Genomic DNA, 21,168 nt, shown 5'->3' with positions numbered 1-21,168 from the left:
TCTACATATGCACTCAGTAATTCTTAACATCATCACATAGATGCATGATCATCATTTCTTAGTACATTTGCATCGGTTTAGAGGAACTAGCAACACAACAGAAAAAGATATAAAATGTTAATATAGAGAAAAGAAATAAAAGTAGTAATAATAGTAAAAAAAAAAAAACCCTATAGCTGAGATGCAGCTTCATTCAGTGTTTTAATATGATTACTTTACAATTAGGTATTATTGTGCTGTCCATTTTTGAGTTTTTGTATCTAGTCCTTTTGCACAGTGTGTATCCCTTCAGCTTCAATTACCCATTGTCTTACCCTGTTTCTAACTCCTGCTGGACTCTGTTACCAATGACATATTTGAAGTTTATTCTCGAATGTCCACTCACATCAGTGGGACCATACAGTATTTGTCCTTTAGTTTTTGGCTGGACTCACTCAGCATAATATTCTCTAGGTCCATCCATGTTATTACATGTTTCATACGTTTATCTTGTCTTAAAGCTGCATAATATTCCATCGTATGTATATACCACAGTTTGTTTAGCCATTCTTCTGTTGATGGACATTTTGGCTGTTTCCATCTCTTTGCAATTGTAAATAACGCTGCTATAAACATTGGTGTGCAAATGTCCGTTTGTGTCTTTGCCCTTAAGTCCTTTGAGTAGACACCTAGCAATGGTATTGCTGGGTCGTATGGCAATTCTATATTCAGCTTTTTGAGGAACCGCCAAACTGCCTTCCACAGTGGTTGCACCATTTGACATTCCCACCAACACTGGATAAGTGTGCCTCTTTCTCCGCATCCTCTCCAGCACTTGTCATTTTCTGTTTTGTTGATAATGGCCATTCTGGTGGGTGTGAGATGATATCTCATTGTGGTTTTGATTTGCATTTCTCTAATGGCCAGGGACATTGAGCATCTCTTCTGTGCCTCTTGGCCATCCGTATTTCCTCTTCTGGTAGGTGTCTGTTCAAGTCTTTTTCCCATTTTGTAATTGGGTTGGCTGTCTTTTTGTTGTTGAGTTGAACAATCTCTTTATAAATTCTGGATACTAGACCTTTATCTGATATGTCATTTCCAAATATTCTCTCCCATTGTGTAGGCTGTCTTTCTACTTTCTTGATGAAGTTCTTCGATGCACAAAAGTGTTTAATTTTAAAGAGCTCTCATTTATTTATTTCCTTCTTCAGTGCTCTTGCTTTAGGTTTAAGGTCCATAAAACCGCCTCCAGTTGTAAGATTCATAAGATATCTCCCTTCATTTTCCTCTAACTGTTTTATGGTCTTAGACCTAATGTTAAGATCTTTGATCCATTTTGGGTTAACTTTTGTATAAGGTGTGAGATACGGGTCTTCTTTCATTCTTTTACATATGGATATCCAGTTCTCTAGGCACCATTTATTGAAGAGACTGTTCTGTCCCAGGTGAGTTGGCTTGACTGCCTTATCAAAGATCAAATGTCCGTAGATGAGAGAGTCTATATCTGAGCACTCTATTCGATTCCATTGGTCAATATATCTATCTTTATGCCAATACCATGCTGTTTTGACCACTGTGGCTTCATAATATGCCTTAAAGTCAGGCAGCGCGAGACCTCCAGCACGTTTTTTTTCCTCAAGATGTTTTTAGCAATTCGGGGCACCCTGCCCTTCCAGATAAATTTGCTTATTGGTTTTTCTAATTCTGAAAAATAAGTTGTTGGGATTTTGATTGGTATTGCATTGAATCTGTAGATCAGTTTAGGTAGGATTGACATCTTAATTATATTTAGTCTTCCAATCCATGAACATGGTATGCCCTTCCATCTATTTAGGTCTTCTGTGATTTCTTTTAGCAGTTTTTTGTAGTTTTCTTTATATAGGTTTTTTGTCTCTTTAGTTAAATTTATTCCTAGGTATTTTATTCTTTTAGTTGCGATTGTAAATGGGATTCGTTTCTTGATTTCCCCCTCAGCTTGTTCATTACTAGTGTATAGAAAAGCTACAGATTTTTGAATGTTGATCTTGTAGCCTGCTACTTTGCTGTACTCATTTATTAGCTCTAGTAGTTTTGTTGTGGATTTTTCTGGGTTTTCTACGTATAGTATCCTATCGTCTGCAAACAGTGATAGTTTTACTTCTTCCTTTCCAATTTTGATGCCTTGTATTTCTTTTTCTTGTCTAATTGCTCTGGCTAGAACCTCCAACACAATGTTGAATAATAGTGGTGATAGTGGACATCCTTGTCTTGTTCCTGATCTTAGGGGGAAAGTTTTCAATTTTTCCCCATTGAGGATGATATTAGCTGTGGGTTTTTCATATATTCCCTCTATCATTTTAAGGAAGTTCCCTTGTATTCCTATCTTTTGAAGTGTTTTCAACAGGAAAGGATGTTGAATCTTGTCAAATGCCTTCTCTGCATCAATTGAGATGATCATGTGATTTTTCTGCTTTGATTTGTTGATGAGGTGTATTACATTTATTGATTTTCTTATGTTGAACCATCCTTGCATACCTGGGATGAATCCTACTTGGTCATGATGTATAATTCTTTTAATGTGTTGTTGGATACAATTTGCTAGAATTTTATTGAGGATTTTTGCATCTGTATTCATTAGAGAGATTGGTCTGTAGTTTTCTCTTTTTGTAATATCTTTACCTGGTTTTGGTATGAGGGTGATGTTGGCTTCATAGAATGAATTAGGTAGTTTTCCCTCCGCTTCGATTTTTTTGAAGAGTTTGAGGAGAGTTGGTACTAATTCTTTCTGGAATGTTTGATAGAATTCACATGTGAAGCCATCTGGTCCTGGACTTTTCTTTTTAGGAAGCTTTTGAATGACTAATTCAATCTCTTTACTTGTGATTGGTTTGTTGAGGTCATCTATGTCTTCTTGAGTCAAAGTTGGTTGTTCATGTCTTTCCAGGAACCTGTCCATTTCATCTAAATTGTTGTATTTATTAGCGTAAAGTTGTTCATAGTATCCTGTTATTACCTCCTTTATTTCTGTGAGGTCAGTAGTTATGTCTCCTCTTCCATTTCTGATCTTATTTATTTGCATCCTCTCTCTTCTTCTTTTTGTCAATCTTGCTAAGGGCCCATCAATTTTATTGATTTTCTCATAGAACCAACTTCTGGTCTTATTGATTTTCTCTATTGTTTTCAATTTTATTTATTTCTGCTCTAATCTTTGTTATTTCTTTCCTTTTGCTTGCTTTGGGATTAGTTTGCTGTTCTTTCTCCAGTTCTTCCAAGTGGACAGTTAATTCCTGCATTTTTGCCTTTTCTTCTTTTCTGATATAGGCATTAGGGCAATAAATTTCCCTCTTAGCACTGCCTTTGCTGCATCCCATAAGTTTTGAAATGTTGTGTTTTCATTTTCATTTGCCTCGAGGTATTTGCTAATTTCTCTAGCAATTTCCTCTTTGACCCAGTCGTTGTTTAAGAGTGTGTTGTTGAGCCTCCACGTATTTGTGAATTTTCTGGCACTCCGCCTATTATTGATTTCCAACTTCATTCCTTTATGATCCGAGAAAGTGTTGTGTATGATTTCAATCTTTTTAAATTTGTTAAGACTTGCTTTGTGACCCAGCATATGGTCTATCTTTGAGAATGATCCATGAGCACTTGAGAAAAAGGTGTATCCTGCTGTTGTGGGATGTAATGTCCTATAAATGTCTGTTAAGTCTAGCTCATTTATAGTAATATTCAGATTCTCTATTTCTTTATTGATCCTCTGTCTAGATGTTCTGTCCATTGATGAGAGTGGTGAATTGAAGTCTCCAAGTATTATGGTATATGAGTCTATTTCCCTTTTCAGTGTTTGCAGTGTATTCCTCACGTATTTTGGGGCATTCTGGTTCGGTGCATAAATATTTATGATTGTTATGTCTTCTTGTTTAATTGTTCCTTTTATTAGTATATAGTGTCCTTCTTTGTCTCTTTTAACTGTTTTACATTTGAAGTCTAACTTGTTGGATATTAGTATAGCCACTCCTGCTCTTTTCTGGTTGTTATTTGCATGAAATATCTCTTCCCAACCTTTCACTTTCAACCTATATTTATCTTTGGGTCTCAGATGTGTTTCCTGTAGACAGCATATAGAAGGATCCTGTTTTTTCATCCATTCTGCCAGTCTATGTCTTTTGATTGGGGAATTCATCCATTAACATTTAGAGTTATTACTGTTTGGATAATATTTTCCTCTACCATTTTGCCTTTTGTATTATATATATCATATCTGACTTTCCTTCTTTCTACACTCTTCTCCATACCTCTCTCTTCTGTCTTTTCGTATCTGGCTCTAGTGCTCCCTTTAGTATTTCTTGCAGAGCTGGTCTCTTGGTCACAAATTCTCTCAGTGACTTTTTGTCTGAGAATGTTTTAATTTCTCCCTCATTTTTGAGGGACAATTTTGCTGGATATAGGAGTCTTGGTTGGCAGTTTTTCTCTTTTAGTAACTTAAATACATCATCCCACTCTCTTCTAGCTTCCATGGTTTCTGCTGAGAAATCTACACATAGTCTTATTGGGTTTCCCTTGTATGTGATGGATTGCTTCTCTCTCGCTGCTCTCAAGATCCTCTCTTTCTCTTTGACCTCTGACATTCTAACTAGTAAGTGTCTTGGAGAACGCCTATTTGGGTCTAATCTCTTTGGGGTGCGCTGCACTTCTTGGATCTGTAATTTTAGGTCTTTCATAAGAGTTGGGAAATTTTCAGTGATAATTTCTTCCATTAGTTTTTCTCCTCCTTTTCCCTTCTCTTCTCCTTCTGGGACACCCACAACACGTATATTTGTGCGGTTCATATTGTCCTTGAGTTCCCTGATACCCTGTTCAAATTTTTCCATTCTTTTCTGGATAGTTTCTGTTTCTTTTTGGAATTCAGATGTTCCATCCTCCAAATCACGAATTCTATCTTCTGTTTCTTTAAATCTATCATTGTAGGTATCCATTGTTTTTTCCATCTTTTCTAATTTATCCTTCACTTCCATAAGTTCTGTGATTTGTTTTTTCAGTTTTTCTATTTCTTCTTTTTGTTCAGCCCATGTCTTCTTCATGTCCTCCCTCAATTTTTCGATTTCCTTTTTTTTTTTTTTTTTTTTTTTTTTTTTAAAGAGAGAGGGAGGAAAGGAAGGAAAGACAGAGAAGGAAGGAAGGATGGAAGGAAGGAAGGGAGGAAGAAAGGGAAACATTTTTAAACATTTTCTTGTTTTTATTATATTTTGTTTGTTTGTTTGTTTTTTTACATGGGCTGGGGCCGGGAATCGAACCGGGGTCCTCCGGCACGGCAGGCAAGCACTCCTGCCCGCTGAGCCACCGCGGCCCGCCCTCGATTTCCTTTTTGAAGAGGTTTTCCATTTCTGTTTATCTATTCTGCATTAGTTGTCTCATCTCTTGTATCTGATTTGAACTATTGGTTTGTTCCTTTGACTGGGCCATATTCTCAATCTTCTGAGCGTGGACAGTTATCTTCTGCTGCTGGCGTCTGGGTATTTAGTCAGATTTCCCTGGGTGTCGGACCCAACAAGGTTGTAAGATTTTTCTGTGAAATCTCTGGGTTCTGTTTTTCTTATCCTGCCCAGTAGGTGGCGCTCGTGGCACATGTTTGTCTCACGTGTTTGGAAGGGATCCCCCAGTCACCGTTCTCCGTGGCCTGGGGATTTCCGATCCAATTCTCTCAGTTTGTTCGGGGGGCCGCGCGTGGTGGGGGCATCAGCCGCCGCAGCTTGAGGGGACCCTGTGGCTCCTTTATTAATTCCCCTATTGGTGTTTGGTTGGACCCAGTCCCTGCCACTGTCGGAAATTCCCTCCTTTCCATGGAGGGGTGTCGGTCGTCAGCTGCAGCGGGCCCGGGGAATTCGCTACCGGACCAGGAAGCCGCCCGCGGAGGAGGGGCGTCGGTCGCGGCCACCGTGGCCTGGGGAATTCGCCACCGGACCAGAAAGCCGCCCACGGGGGAGGGCCACCGCGGCTTGGGTAGCCCTCTGATCCGAGACTTGTAGCCGGACCAGGAAGCCGCCCGCAAAAGAGGGGCGTCGGCCACCGCGGCTTGGGAAACTTGCCTCTCCGAGACTCTCAGCCGGCCCGGGGAAGGAGGGAGGGAGGAGCTCCGACCGACACAGCTGCCGCTGCTCGGGGGGTCGCGCGTCGCTCGCGGATCTCACCGCAGACGAGTCTCGCAGTCAGACTAGCCAATCCAGACTGGGGTACGCTGTGTGTCCATTCCCTGCCGTGGCCTCGGGAGCTGTTCTACACTGTTTCTGTTCACCTAGTAATTACTTTGGAGGAGGAACTAAGATGCACGTACCTTACTAAGCCGCCATCTTGGCCCCCTCAAGCCTCAGTGTTCTTAAATGTAAATTGGAGATAATAACAGCATCTGTTTTAAAGCATTATTAGAATAAAGAAATAGTACGTGTAACGCCTTAGCATTCTGTCGAACTCATAGTAGGTTCCCAACAGATATTGACTGTTGTCACTTTATTTTTATTAGTTAGAAATGTTTAGTCCATTATCTCATTGGTTGGGTTGTGTGTGTGGTTTTTGTGTGTATGTGTATTTTCCTCTCAATATCTTCACATAATTGAACATATCAGATTAAAAAATAGTCAATTAAAAATTTTTGTTTATTTTTTTACCAAGATAAGATTGACTCATGGTTGAGTCTAGTTATTTATTAAAATGTCCCCCAACTGTGATTCAGTGACCCTATACAGTTATTACACTCTGTAATCACTTGGTAAAGCTCTTTTTCTTCTGTAAAACAACTGCTAGTACATTTACCAAATATTCTCTTTCCCTGAAGATTCAGAAATCCTGCAACCCCATTGTTAGGTATATGCCTGGAGAAACTAAGAGTAGGGACATGAATGGACATTTACACACTGATGTTTAAGGGGCAGTATTTGCAATTCCCAATGGACGGAGGTGGCCTCAGGGTATAATGACTGAGGAATGGAAGGAGGAACTATGGTGGATACATACAATGGACTACTGAGTGGCCACCAGAAGGAATGAAGTTGTGAGGCATGCAACTAGATGAATGAGACTTAGGATTCTATGTTGAATGAAATGTTAGAAACAAAAAGACTAAATATTATCATGCCTCACCCATATGGACTAGCTATAATATAAAAACTTGAAGAATTGAAGTTGAAAGCATGGGTTATTCAGGTTGGGGCCTTTTGTAAAAGGTCCTAGATTGTAAGCTCTTACAACAGTCACATCTATTCTGGAGTTGTAACTGTTATTTCTAAATTCCAAGATGCTGAGCTATTTGTGTAAAACTTAGTTGTTCCCTGAAACTTTGGGTATTTATGTGACTCAGAGTTAAAGCTCTGAGGCTGTGAAAGTCAGCATTATCCCATATAGCAACTGTTAAAAAAGTTGAAAAAGTGATCAGACTTTGACTAGAGATATGAATAAAGCAGATATGGACAAGACTAAGGCAAATCATAATACAGGGTAAATGATGATATGGTCTATATTTTAAACCCTCAACTTGTTTGTGAGACCAAAATAATAGATATTTATTTGGGGCAAAATTTATATTTTCAGTAGTGCATTACCTAATTTAACTTGTATCGTCAGTTTATTTGAACATGATAACTACATGGAATCTTGAATAGGGCATGAGATCTTGTTGGTTTGTCCAGGTTAGTGTGATGCCTTGATACATCTCAGTGTAATCTGGGCAGTGAATAAAGAAGTATTTGAAAAGTTCTCTTGGGAGGCTGGAAAGAAAGGAGGAAATATTTCAACTTCCCCATCTGGGGAGTTCCTGATAATTTCACAAGCAGTGGGGACAAACAATTCAATGGGCTGAGCCCTTGATCTTGGGGTTCACGTCTATAAAACTTATCCCTGCATAGGATAGGCTAAGCCTACTTATAATTAGGCCTAAGAGTCACACCCAGAGGACCTCTTTTTTTGGGGGGGGGGCATGCGCAGGCTCTGGGAAATGAACCTGGGTCTCCTGCATGGCAGGTGAGAATTCTGCCACTGAGCCACTGTTGCACTTCACCAGAGAACATCTTTTGTTGCTCAGATGTGGTCTCTCTCTTTAACCCAACTTAGCAGGTGAACTCACTGCCCTACCCACTATGTGGGACATGATTTCCAGGGGTGTAAACCTCCCTTGCAATTTGGGATAGGACTCTTAGGATTTACCAGGACCTGGCATCCTGGGATTGAGAAAGCCTTCTTGATCAAAAGAGGAAACAGAGAAATGAGACAATAAAGTTTCAGTGGCTGAGAGATTTCAAACAAGTCAAAAGTTATTCTTATGTATCATACAGACATCCCTTTTTAGTTTATGGTGTATTAGAGTAACTGGAGGGAAGTACCTAAAACTGTTGAACTGTATACTTCCCTCCAGTTACTCTAATACACCATAAACTAAAAAGGATGTCTATATGACATCCTAAAAACTAAAAAGGGATGTCTATATGACATGTCTATATGACAGTCTAAAACTGTTGAACTCTATTCCAGTAGCCTTGATTTCTTGAAGAGGATTGTATAACTATATAGCTTTTACAATGTAACTGTGTGATTGTGAAAACCTTGTATCTGATGCTCCTTTTATCCAGGGTATGGACAGATGAGTTAAAAAATAAGGATAAAAAATAAAGAAATAAAGGGGTGGGGATAAGGGACAAAAAAAATTGGGTAGATTGAAATACTAGTGGTCAATGAGAGGGAGGGATAAGGGGTATTGGGACATATGACTGTTTTTTTCTTTTTATTTCTTTTTCTGGAGTGATGCAAATATTCTAAAAATGATCATGGTGATGAATATACAACTATGTGATGATATTGTGAGCCATTGATTGTATACTTTGGGTGAACTGTATGGTGTGTGAACATATCGCAATAAAATTATTCCTTAAAAAGGTTCAGGAAATAAAAAATACAAATATTTAAAATTATTTTAAAATATTAAACAATTAAAATAAAAATTAAAGTTCTAGGTAATACTCTTCAAAGATTATTTGGATGGAACATTGTGGAAACTTTTCACTTCAATCATATAATATAAAGGAAATGCCTTATATACACCAATTAATCTCAGGCTGCTGTGGTAAACAAAACTGAAAAATAGCATTTACATCATAATTTCCATTTTCAAAGATTTTGTAGATTTTTTTTGTTGTAAGATGTGATATATTTATAGTCCTTTATACTATAAGTTGTAGATAAATTTTCTTTAGAAGAAAAAAGACCCCCATGTTTTCTTGGATTTTAGTGATTCATAATAACAAACATCTGGGCAGTCTTTTGCTCATATGATAATATTCATATTCTGCATGGCAGAGGAATGTAACATATCTTTCATGAGTTGCAAAGAAAATATATTTAAACTGACTGTGGCTTTGAGATGATTTGAAACTCTCTAGAAAAATGGATCCACTGGGGACACAATGATTATACCTCAGTTAGCCAGTCCATTTGTATGTGGGTTAGACTAGAATGACAAACTGAAACAAAAACCCAGAGCCTCTGCCTCCACAGATGTGATCGAGAGAGATTAGAATTTGGCATTATTCTGTCTCTGTTCTGAACCACTCATTTCCATTTCACTTGCAGGCTCAATTCATTGAGCCTCAATTCTGGTTATTTTGCAAATATAATTCAGTAAATTCACTCCTAAGCCATCAGATGTTATCTTTTTCTGAACTGGCGTTTCTCTTGGATCGAACATGAGATTTACAGCTTGATGGTTATCTGTAGGAAATAGAAAACTTTCAAAAATGTTGCCTGAAGGAGCCAATTAAGTTCTTGGTAAGCTGTAATCATAAGAACATGGGGTATCCCTCTCTGCCAGAGTTGAAAATCCTTCAACAGGCCCAAATATTCTTTTGGTTTCTGTATATAATGAGGAAACTAGATCCACTACTAATGAACATTAATACACATTTTTATTTTGAACAACTCTTTGTTACTGTTTTCTTTCAACCCAGCTGATCTGACATCAATCAGTATCTCTTTTCTCCATCTCCTAATGGCTCCAGCCTCAGGGCTCTGGAGGTGATTTTCCTAACCTCAGAGCCCCGTCTTCAGGCATTCTCCCCTTTATTTTATGGACCCAAGGCTCTAGTTGCACTTTCTTTTTTTTAATTGACACAGATGGTATAATTCAATCTCATGTTTTTGTTTAACAGATGGAAACATTGCATGTAGCTTTGATTGAAACAGTACAAGAATCATAATGGGTCAAGTTTTACAAAATTACATTCAGCAGCAGCAACATGTTCTGAAAATTAGTTCATAAAATTAAAGACTGGGCTTGAATAAATAAGAGAAAATACCATCTAAAAAACAACTACCTGCACTGAAGCCTTCTTCCATGAGTGAGAGTCATGCTTTCTGTTTTTTTAAAACTTTTGCTACTTTATTAGCAATCAAAAGAGTTGCAAAATTCTAACTTACAAATAAAGTGAAGAGGATATTAATGTGGTTGGAAAGCGCTCCTCAGGGAAAGGAATCTCAAGGCCAGCCCTCGTTGAAACCATGTGCTTGAACTGGCATTGATGGCATCTTATTGCTGGGGAGCCATGAGATTCACAGGTTTGTCTTTGACAAATAATCATCATCAAGAAAATTATGGTGGAGGAGAAATTGTATCATTAAATTCTCACCACTGTGGGTCCTGGAGGAAAAAGGTCAAAGTCCTGTCTCTTCAGGAGAATGAGAGAAGGGCCCAAGGCCAATATGTGACTGCTACAACTTTCAAGGTCAATCCCCCAGGGTGGTCAATGATGAACTCTCATAGGCAGCAATTTGGATGGGGGGCTAACCTAAAATTACCTGGACCACCCTTCTAGAGGACAGAATGTCTTCAGATACCAACTTGGTAAGGTAAAAGATGGGGACTGAACTCTGGGGAGTGTGTATGAAGTTGGTAACAATGAGGGAGTGGAATTTTCTATTAATTCCGGCAACAACTGGGAATCCCTATCCACTTCAGTGATTATAGGCATCAGTGACCCAAACTTTAGTCTGGAGAAAGCATTCATGATTGGTTGGTGCTTCTGTGTGGGATTCAAGATTGAGCTTGATTCCATGCTGTTAATTTTGTGTCTTCTCTTTAGAAAGGTCTGGATTCCTCAAATCTAATCCAAAGCCACTGGGTGAAGTGACTATCCTATGTCAGAGACTAACAACAGATGGTTTCCATCAACAGAAATAATTAGTGTGCTCTAGGCAGGTCATAAGGAGAGCATGGTTGTGCTGTAATGCAGGGAATATGAAAACTAAAATTTAGATTAGTACATAGTTCAGTCTTCCTGGTAAGGACTCACAGCTCATGGGCTACTGCCAGGTTGTACCTCGCCTCAATGTTCCTGGATGACCTCCACAGTGACCTTCAGGTCTGCTGCAGACTTGTCCAGGACAGGTTTCTTACGTGCTGGAAGTCCATGGTCATGCCCATGCTCAGCTCAATGTGCTTGTTGGGGATGCTCAGCTTTTTACACAGCTCCTTCCAGCGTGACAGTAACATCTGGAAGTCTGGATTTGGTCCTTGATTAAGATCATGCCCAAAGCTTCCTCTGCTTATCAATCCAACAAACTCCAGGCTGGGGCACTTGGCATTTGTGTTTTCTACCACGGCTACTGTCTCTGACCATGGAAGGCCAGGTTTACTCTCCTTTCCACTGGTGTTAATTTGCATCATGACTTTTACCTTTCTGGAGAATTTTTTTTCCTGCCAGAAACTTTACTTTTTCTGCCAAATCCACAGACTCCACTGTTTCCAGTGTGAAGAGATCCTTCATGGGACAGCTATCAATTTGTTGACATTTGCTTCTGTAGTTGCCAATGAAGTGCCATTTGATTTCAGGGCAGGAAGACAGAATTTTAGGAAGTGATGCTTTTTCTAGCAGTTTCTGAACATAGTTCTCCCCAAAAGTGTACTGACCATGCTCATAGGCCTGGATCAACATGTCTGCTGGTTTGGTTTTGCTGATGGCTCTAGCCAGGTCTGGACGGCTGGGAGATCTGGCAGCTGCCATGCCACCACCTGCTGCATCGCTCGTTCACCGCCCACAGCATGAGCCCAAAGCTCAGCTCAGTCAACATGCCGCCAGCTTTCCACATCCCCTGGGGCCAATGTCCTCTAGTTTCATCTTAATCCTGAGCCATTAGTGAGATGTCTGCTGGAAGCTGACCCACATGCCTAGTGTCTATGGTCCCATGACCCTGGTCAGGCATTGGCATACCTTCCCCCTTCCTTCATGGATGGTCTCCATCCCTACCCTACAGGTTTGGGACTCTACCTAAATCCAACCTAGATTCCTTTTTTTTTTTTTTTTTTGCCTCACTGACATGGTTTGTACAGCACAGGGAGACACCTTAGGACTAGTTGTAATTTCTGTTGAATCTTGACCTCCTGGTCCAGGTCATTCTCCTTAGCTTTGTATTCTGCTGCCACCCTCCTGTTAGTCTCCCTGCCTTCAGATCTCCACACTCGGCTTCTAGTGCAGGGCTGGAGAGCTTATCAAGAAACTGACCTGAGGCTCAGGCCACAGGAGTGAGGGACAAGTGAGGCTCAGGGACAAGTGAGGGCTAAAATTCAACAGGACCCATGCCAAGGCATGTACTCCAGAGCATACCTTTTTTTGCCTACAATGCACAGCCATTTTCCCCAAGGCTTCAGCCACCCCAAAGCAGCTGTCTTTTTCTAATTTGCACCCTGGGACTCTGTAACCTAATGGAAGTCCAATGAGGCCAACTGCTGATTAATGCCTTGACATTAGTTATACTGAGCATAGATTTTCTTCCCAACTCAGTCATATTGTTTTCATATTTGTTTACAAACTATGTAGTTTTTTGCTTAGCCTTTATTTAATCAGAAATAGACTTACTGTCATCATTTATCCAACCAGAATTTATTCTCAGTAAAATTTCAAGGTTCAGGGGAACCTATAGTGTGTGTCAGATGAATTAAGATCCATAGGCTAGACCTCTTCCTGATCAAGAAGGCAGAGAAGGTTCAGGGTTCCATCCCCACTACAGAAGCTTTGAAAAACTGCCAAGTACTGGCAGAAACATCTTTCTCAAAGCTCCAGTACTCAAAGGACTGCAATAGCAGGGCAATCATCAAATCAAATGAAAGTCTACTTAGATGGGTAGGATCCTCAGGCACCTGGCTGCCCCCTCCTCAACCCCTCAATGACTTGGAAGGGAGCCGGCCCATGCTCCCAGTGGGTGAGTCCCTGGTGCTGGTTCTAGAGGGAGCACAGCAATCCTTGTGCACATACTAGAGGCATGTATGTCTGGCCCAGTGTGTCTGGTGGTGACCTGAGAGACTCACCATCCCGGAACTTGCCCTGCATGTAGAAGGTGGCTCACAGAACTTGCCTATAGAATGCTATGGGAAAGGAGTCAAGTCCTTCCTGGGGGCAAGGGGATACTAGCTTCTGGACATACAGTGCACTACCCAGGACCATGAGGAAACTTTTCCTAGGGAACTGTGTAAACGGGGAATTCTTAGGGTTACACAGATATGATCAAGACATAACACATATGCGGAAAGGACTAGGGAATCCCCTAACCTTGGCCTGGAGCTATTCTTTAAGCTCTGAGTGAGAATACTTACACAGGTCAATCTTTAAAGAAAGAGAAAGGTTTTTTTTTTATTTTTTTCTTCCTCCTCCTCCTCCTCCTTTTCCTCCTTTTGTTAGTTCCTGGAATTCAGGGAAAGCTCTGTCATAACCTAGCTGGATACAGTCTTAAGGAAAAGATTCCCCAGAATTTAAATTCCAGCAGTAAGCTGTGAGAATATCTAAATATCCAGGTTTCAACAAAAGATTAAAAAACAAACAAAGGAAGTGATAGCCCAGGCAAAGGAGAAAATTACAGCATTAGAAACCATCAGTGAGGAGAAGCAGGCCTGGGACTTTAAAAAAATGGTCCTAAATAGGCTCATAAAGCTAAAGGAAAATATGGACAAGGAACTACAGGAAATCAGGAAAATCATAGATAAACACAAAGAGAAGATCAATAAATAGGTGGAAATTAAAAAAAGAAATGAAACAATGAAGAGCACAGTAACAGAAATTTAAAATTCCCCAGTGGGGTTCAATGGCAGATTGGAGCAGGTAGAAAAAGGAATCAAAGAACTTGAAGATAAGACAATCAGAATCATCCAGGCTGAGAAACAGAAAGAAGAAAGAATGAAGAGGGTGGGCCATGGTGGCTCAGCAGGTAAGAGTGCTTGCCTCCCATGCCCAAGGACCCAGGTTCGATTCCTGGTGCCTGCCCACGTTAAAAAAAAAGAATGAAGAAAAGTGAACAGAACCTAAGGAACCCATGGGACACCATCAAGAGTATCAATATGCATGCATTGGGAGTCCCAGAAGGAGAAGAAAGAAAGACAGGGGCAGAGAGAATATTTAAAAAAAAAAAAATGACTGAAAATGTCCCAAATTTACAAAAGATATAAACATACACATCCAAGACACTCAATGAATTCCAAACAGGGTTGTGCTGGTTTGAAGCTATTATGTACCCAGAAAAGCCATGTCCTTTAATCCTCATTAAATACTGCTGGGTGGAATCTTTTTTATAGTTTCCATGGAGATGTGACCCACTCAATTGTGGGTGGTAACTTTTGATTAGATGGTTTCCATGGACATGTGTTTCCACCCATTCAAGGTGGGGTTGCTTACTGGATCCCTTTAAAAGGAACCATTTTGGAAAAAGCTTTAGAGCCATGAGAGCTACAAGAGCCACCAGAACTGACAGAGCCAGCAGCACAGACAGAGCCCCGGAGAGCCACTGGAGAGAAGGCTAGCAGATCTCGCCATGTGCCTCCCCAGCTGAGAGAGAAACCCTGAATGTCATCAACCTTCCTGAACCAATGTATCTTTCCCTGGGTGCCTTAGGTTGGACATTTTTATAGCTTTGCTTTAAATTGGACATTTTCATAGCCTGAGAAATGTGGAAGTTTCACATTTCAACTTAAATTCCCCCTTGTAAAAGCATTCCATTTTTGGTATATTGCACTCTGGCAGCTTCAGCAAACTAAAACAAGGGTAAACTCCCCACCGTGATATACTGCAGTGATATATTGCACACTGCCAAATGCCAAAGATAAAGAGAGAATTCTGACACTGCAAGAGAGAAGCAACATGTCACATACAAGAGATTTCAATAAGATTAAGTGCCGATTGTTCATCAGAATCCATGGAGGCAGGAAGGCAGTGGGATGACATACTTAAAGTTCTAAAAAACAAACAAACAAAAAAAAAAAATTGACAACAGAGAATTCTACATCCAACAAAACTGTCTCTCAAAAATGAGGCAGGAATTAAGACATTCCCAGATAAACAAAATTTGAGGGAGTTCATCACCACTAGGTCAGTCCTACAAGAGACACTGAAGAGAGTTCTCCAGGCTGAAAGGAAAGGACAATAGACAATAGATGGAAGTCACACGAAGAAACAAGGCTCTCAAGTAAGGATGAGAACAAGGGTAGATATAAAAACTGATATTATTGTATTTTTAGTCAGTAACTCCACCTTTTACTTTGTGCAAGATCTAAAAGGAAAAAACAAAATGTAATGAGAAATCAGTGGTTTTGGACTCCTAATGTATAACCATGTAATTTGTGACAAGAACTACACAGGGGTAGGAGAAGGGAGAGTTATAGGAATATAGTTTGTGTATGCCACTAAGTTAATTTGGTATCAAACAAATGAGATTGTTATAGATTTAGGATGCCAAATTTATGTCCCATGATAATCACAAAGAAAGTTTTAGAGAATACACAAGCTCATAAAGTACAGGTTGCCAAGGGCACGGGGCAGGAGGAATGGGGAGTTAATGCAAAATGCGTGAAGGGTTTCATTTGGGGAAATGGGAGAGATTTTGTGATAGAATGAGGGTGTCACAATTTTGTGAAGGCGATTAATCCTGCTGAATGGTATTCTTGGGAGTGGTTGGGACGGGAAAGTTTAAGTTGTGTATATGTTCCCACCATAAGAAAGGAAAAAGAGCATCTAAAGAGACAATGACAAAGACAAGGCAAAACATGATCCTGGACAGGATCTAACAAGGGAAGAAAGAAGTCTTAAAGGACATTATTGGGACATATGAAAAAATTGGAATATGGACTGTAAGCTTCATATCAATGTTAAATTTCTAGAACTTAACCACACTTAAGGTGAATACATAAGTGAATATCCTTATTCTCAGGAAATATATTTGGAATTACTAAATGTTCAAGGAGTATGATCTGTGCACGTTACACTCAAGGGTTCAGAAAAATACATTGATAAATAGACAGATACACAGATGGATTGATAGAAAGATGGATAAATGGTTAGACTGATATGGCAGATGGGGCAAAATGTTAAAATTGGTGGATGTAGGTATCTGGGGAGACAGGGTTATGTTGGAGTTCTCTGTTTGGGGTTTATATAATTTCTACATCTGTCCTGCAAATTTGAAAGTATTTAAAATTAAAAAAAACCACGTTTTTTAAAAAATTCACATAGGCGAGATAACCTGGCTCCTGCCTCTGTTTCCACTCTGGTTTTAAAATTGCCTTACAGTCTCAGCATATGAAAATCCAGAAGAAACAATTATGGTCACTATTTCCTCACAGCATCCAATTACAGAATGAAAATTGAAATCTGGACTTACTGATTATTTTGCAAAATTTCAAATCTATTTCACTAGTGATTCAAACAGAAAGCTTCCCCACCACGGTGAGAATCCTTTCCTAAGAGCATGATTGAGTGCTGGGCACATTTGAATCACCTTCAAATCTAGTCATCGTCCATTACATTCATTGGTCAACAGCAGCCTAGGCTCAGCTTTCCGTTTCTGGAGTTTGGCAAACATGGCAGTGTCTTGCTTGTTTGTTGGGCATGGGAATGCCAGCCTCACAGGGACCCGCCTGAATAGCATCTGCCTCTCCATTTAACTCTGATTCTGTGCTTCATCTTCTCATAGATTTATTTTGCCTGGGCATCTTTGCCGAATGAGTAGGAAATGTTTGAGTGGGACTGTAGACCGTGTTTCCCTGCTCAAGACCTCTCCAGAGAGTTCAAAAGTACAATACTCTACAATAATGACCTGCTGATTTAGCAGGGTCAGTGGCTACTGTATAAGTCCTAGGTTGTGCACTGTTCTGAGGAGCTGGATGATGTCTGTAAAAAAGTTCTAAATATGAGCCATCAAAAGGCCATGGTATATGTACCGTGGAGATAGATTGAGAGATATGTTGATGCTTTTTGTCTGTGTGTACAGCTTTTCTAATTAAAGTCTTAGCATATCCCTCTAATATGTTAGATCAGAGGATTTTTACACTAGTTTTTTCTTTTTTATCTATAGTGATAATTTATAGCCTCATAGATGAGCCTGTTTTGTGCTCATTAGACCATATATTCATACAAATATTGAAATAGAATATTCTCAGATGACTAATTCAGAGACCAAGGAGCTCCAATGTGGATGGTAGATAAGGATCCATAAAAGTAAAGTAAAAGTGAATATCCAAGAGTTGTGTAAAAATATCTTGGGAAGGGGTAACTCGGGAGCTCCATTTTGTAGATGTCCTGTAACATAAAGAAGTAGAGGGCACGGAAGGCCTACTCAGGGGCAGGGCTGGCTGCAGGAGGGTCAGATCTGTAGGGCGGCAGAGTTCTCTCCAGAAGATACCATGGTCTGGTGCCTGCAGTGTTGGCAGTTGGTGGGGGCAGCAGTGAGCTCTAGGGCAGTGCTCAAGGATGCAGCAGGAGCGCTTCCCCCGAGCAAGTCTGTGCTGTGATTTGGTATCGCTGCATGGTTCTTCAGCTATCCTGGCAATTCTGGATGTGCTATCACCTATCCTTTTGATAATTTCCTTTCCTTTAAATCAGCCAGAGTCAGTTTCTTGTCACTTGGACCAAAGGGCCCTGACTGATTTTGTCACTCTGGTGGGGAATACAGAATTTGAACCCAGACAGTTGGAATATACAGCCTTTATCCTTTTTAAAAAATATATTTTAAAAATTGCAACGAGCCTTTCCGATCCGCCATCTGCGGTGGAGCTGCCGCCAAGATGCAGATTTTCGTAAAAATCCTGACAGGAAAGACTATTACTCTTGAGGTTGAACCCTCGGATACAATAGAAAATGTGAAAGCTAAGATCCAGGATAAGGAAGGAATTCCTCCTATCAGCAGCGACTGATTTTTGCTGGCAAGCAACTGGAAGATGGACGTACCTTGTCTGACTACAATATTCAAAAGGAATCCACTCTTCATCTTGTATTGAGACTTCGTGGTGGTGCTAAGAAAAGGAAGAAGTCTTACACTACTCCCAAGAAGAATAAGCATAAGAGAAAGAAGGTTAAGCTAGCTGTCCTGAAATACTATAAGGTGGATGAGAATGACAAAATTAGTCGGCTTCGTCGAGAATGCCCTTCAGATGAATGTGGTGCTGGAGTTTTTATGGCCAGCCACTTCGACCGACATTACTGTGGCAAGTGTTGTCTGACTTACTGCTTCAACAAACCAGAAGACAAGTAGTTGTTTGTGGATTAATAAAAAACATGAACTAACATTTAAAAAAAAAAAATTGCAACGAATATATATACTTGCCATTTTAACCATTTTTAAAAATGTACAATTCAGTGGTGGTAATTGCATTCACAATGTTGGGCCACCACCATTATCCATTTCCCCCCCAAATTTTATCATCTCAAACAGAAACTCTGTACCTATGAAGCAATAAGTCCCCATGCCCGACCCCCACCCCAGGTCCTGATAATCTCTGATCTACTTTCTGTCTTTATGAATTTGTCTGTTCTAAGAATTTTATGTAAGTAGAATCATACAATATACAATATTCTGGGCAATATGTAATCATACAACGTCCTGGGCAAATCAAGATGAAATGGCCTTCTTATTTTTATATATTACTGAGATTTTAGGCCTTTTTCCTTTTACTGTAGAGGCTAATGGAGTCTTCTGGAAATTATATGTGTAGTTTAAATCCCAGAGCTAAGGGTCAGACTTACTTAATCCAATTCCATTCCCAAAGTAAAGTCAATAAAGTCCATTCTGCCCTCTAGTTTCTCTGTCAGCAAAGATTAAAACCCAAGAGGAGGTAATTTTCTGGAAGAATAATGCCTGCCTATCTTTAAGCTCATATGCAGAACTGTTCTAGATCATGTTCACCAGGAACAGCACATTTTAAGAAAACATAAAGCAAATAAGCACAGAATTGATAATTGAGGATGTACCTAAGAGAAGAGTAAATGGTTTCATGGACATCCATAGAGCAGGAGCATATGGAGAGCAATTTTTCACTGAGCTGTGGTAGAATTCTCCTTGAGAAGAGTATTGCATTTTTTAGGAAAAAATACATTTCATAAGCAAGTAGAAGGGTGAGGTCCCAAGGGGCAAAGTCAGGCAACAAGATAAACTGCCTTCCAAAGAGAGTATTGTCAGTTGTCAGGCCTTTGCTTTAGCATTTTGTAGATTTGGCTTCTGCAGGCCTGGGCAATGCAAGCACAGGCTGAAAGCTAGGGCAGAACTCAAGTCTACACAGAAAAGGTATTAGGGAGTAGGGAAGAATGAAGGAGGGAGAAATCAGGAAGGCTGCAAGCTGTGTGGGGAACACTTGGAGAGAAAAATATTCCCTACAACAATCCTGTTGGGAGCAAGGCCAAAGAGGGCCTTTAGGAGAAGAGAAATACCTAATGGATTGCTCAATTTGATTCCTCTCTGTGACCCACAAAGCTTCAGTAAAGATCAGAAGAAATAGGTCAAAATGTTTGGTATACGGGGTTCTTGTTTGACAGGAGACCCAGATGTAGTTAGTACACTTGAATGAAGGGACAGCTGACCTGTGGCTACCTTTTCTGAAAGAAACGTGCATATATCACATCTTACTGGGGAACCAGGATAGGAAGGGGAAAAGAGATAGGAGTGAATTCAGGAGACTATATCTGGGAGTGCTGAAATTGATGAAATAAGGTAAAAATACAGGGAGAGAAATGAGGGTTAGAATTCCAGAGAGAAACAGGGAGCTCTGCAAGATTCCAGTTCAAGTACAGACACTGGATGACAAAGGATGATGAGAAAAGGGAAGAGTTACCCAAATGTCCCTTCATCACTGAAGACCTGAAGTGCTCACTCCACAGATCCTAGAGAAACACGGTCAAGAGGCCCAGCCGAGCAAGCAATTTAGGTCACCTGTGGACAAATTTCCATGATATTGTTGAAGATGACACCACCGAGCAGCTAGGCTCTTTTCCTCCATCTGTTTTTATTTTTCTTTCTCCATTTATGCCAAGTAGATTGACGAGGTGGATTTACGAGGTGGGAAATGGCAAGCTTGAGACTTTTCTTCTACTCCTACTTCTTCCTCTAGTTACTTCCAACTTCTACCCAACCTGAAGGGCAGAAGCCCAGCATTTTTTAAAATTAAGATTCTTCTTAATATCAAAAACATCCAGGAAAATGACATATATTTCCACTGGTTAAAATATATGTAATGTCAAAAATACCGCTGCTGCAATAATGCTTGGATTGGATATTTATATTAATTTGACAGCATCTGTATAGAATTGAAAAGAAAAAGAGTAATACAAGTGTTTGTTAGGATTAGGCCTGGCTGTGACAGAGATCCAAAAAACAGACTTAAACAACTAGAAATTTATTTCTCTATCACAAAGAAGTCCAATGTGGGGGCTCCTCAGTCACCGGCTACCCAGGCTACTTCCAGCTTTGGACTTCACAGTAACTGAGTTGTGGCTTTTGTCCTCATGGTCCAGGACAGCGATTCATCCAACACTTCCACATCCCAAGCAGAAGAATCGAAGAAAGAGGTAAAGAAGAAGTGAAGGGCACAGGTCTCCGCTGTCTCCTAAGGAAATTTCTGGAAGCTCCCATGTAGCATTTCCTTTTATAACCCACTGGCCAGAATGTAGGCACATGGCCACATCGAGCTGCAAGGAGACTGGGAAATGAAGCCCTTATTCCTGACTCCGCATGCTCAGATAAAATATAGGCATTTTAGAAGGGCAAAATATATATTAGTATAACTAACACTTTCTGCCCCCAAATATGTGTGATTAGCCCGCAGTCATATAGCTCGTTAGCGCAGTCAGGACTAGATAAAACCCAGTTCTTCTGGGTTTCCTGTTGCCCGGAATCATTTTTATTCTAGCTTCTTCTCTAGTCTACTGAATA

The 21,168-nt window shown here is 40.1% G+C and overlaps 2 pseudogenes; one reads left to right on the top strand and one right to left on the bottom strand.

The window, feature by feature from the left end:
* Positions 1–11,315: 11,315 nt before the first annotated feature.
* LOC143676348 (pyridoxal phosphate homeostasis protein pseudogene) lies at positions 11,316–12,078 on the bottom strand (annotated as a pseudogene).
* A 5,920-nt stretch (positions 12,079–17,998) lies between these two features.
* On the top strand, positions 17,999–18,532 carry LOC143676347 (ubiquitin-ribosomal protein eS31 fusion protein pseudogene; annotated as a pseudogene).
* The last annotated feature ends 2,636 nt before the right edge of the window (positions 18,533–21,168 follow it).

Source organism: Tamandua tetradactyla, chromosome 3, assembly GCF_023851605.1.
Source record: "Tamandua tetradactyla isolate mTamTet1 chromosome 3, mTamTet1.pri, whole genome shotgun sequence".
NCBI classification, from domain to species: domain Eukaryota; kingdom Metazoa; phylum Chordata; class Mammalia; order Pilosa; family Myrmecophagidae; genus Tamandua; species Tamandua tetradactyla.
This window is presented reverse-complemented; position numbering and strand designations above follow the sequence as displayed.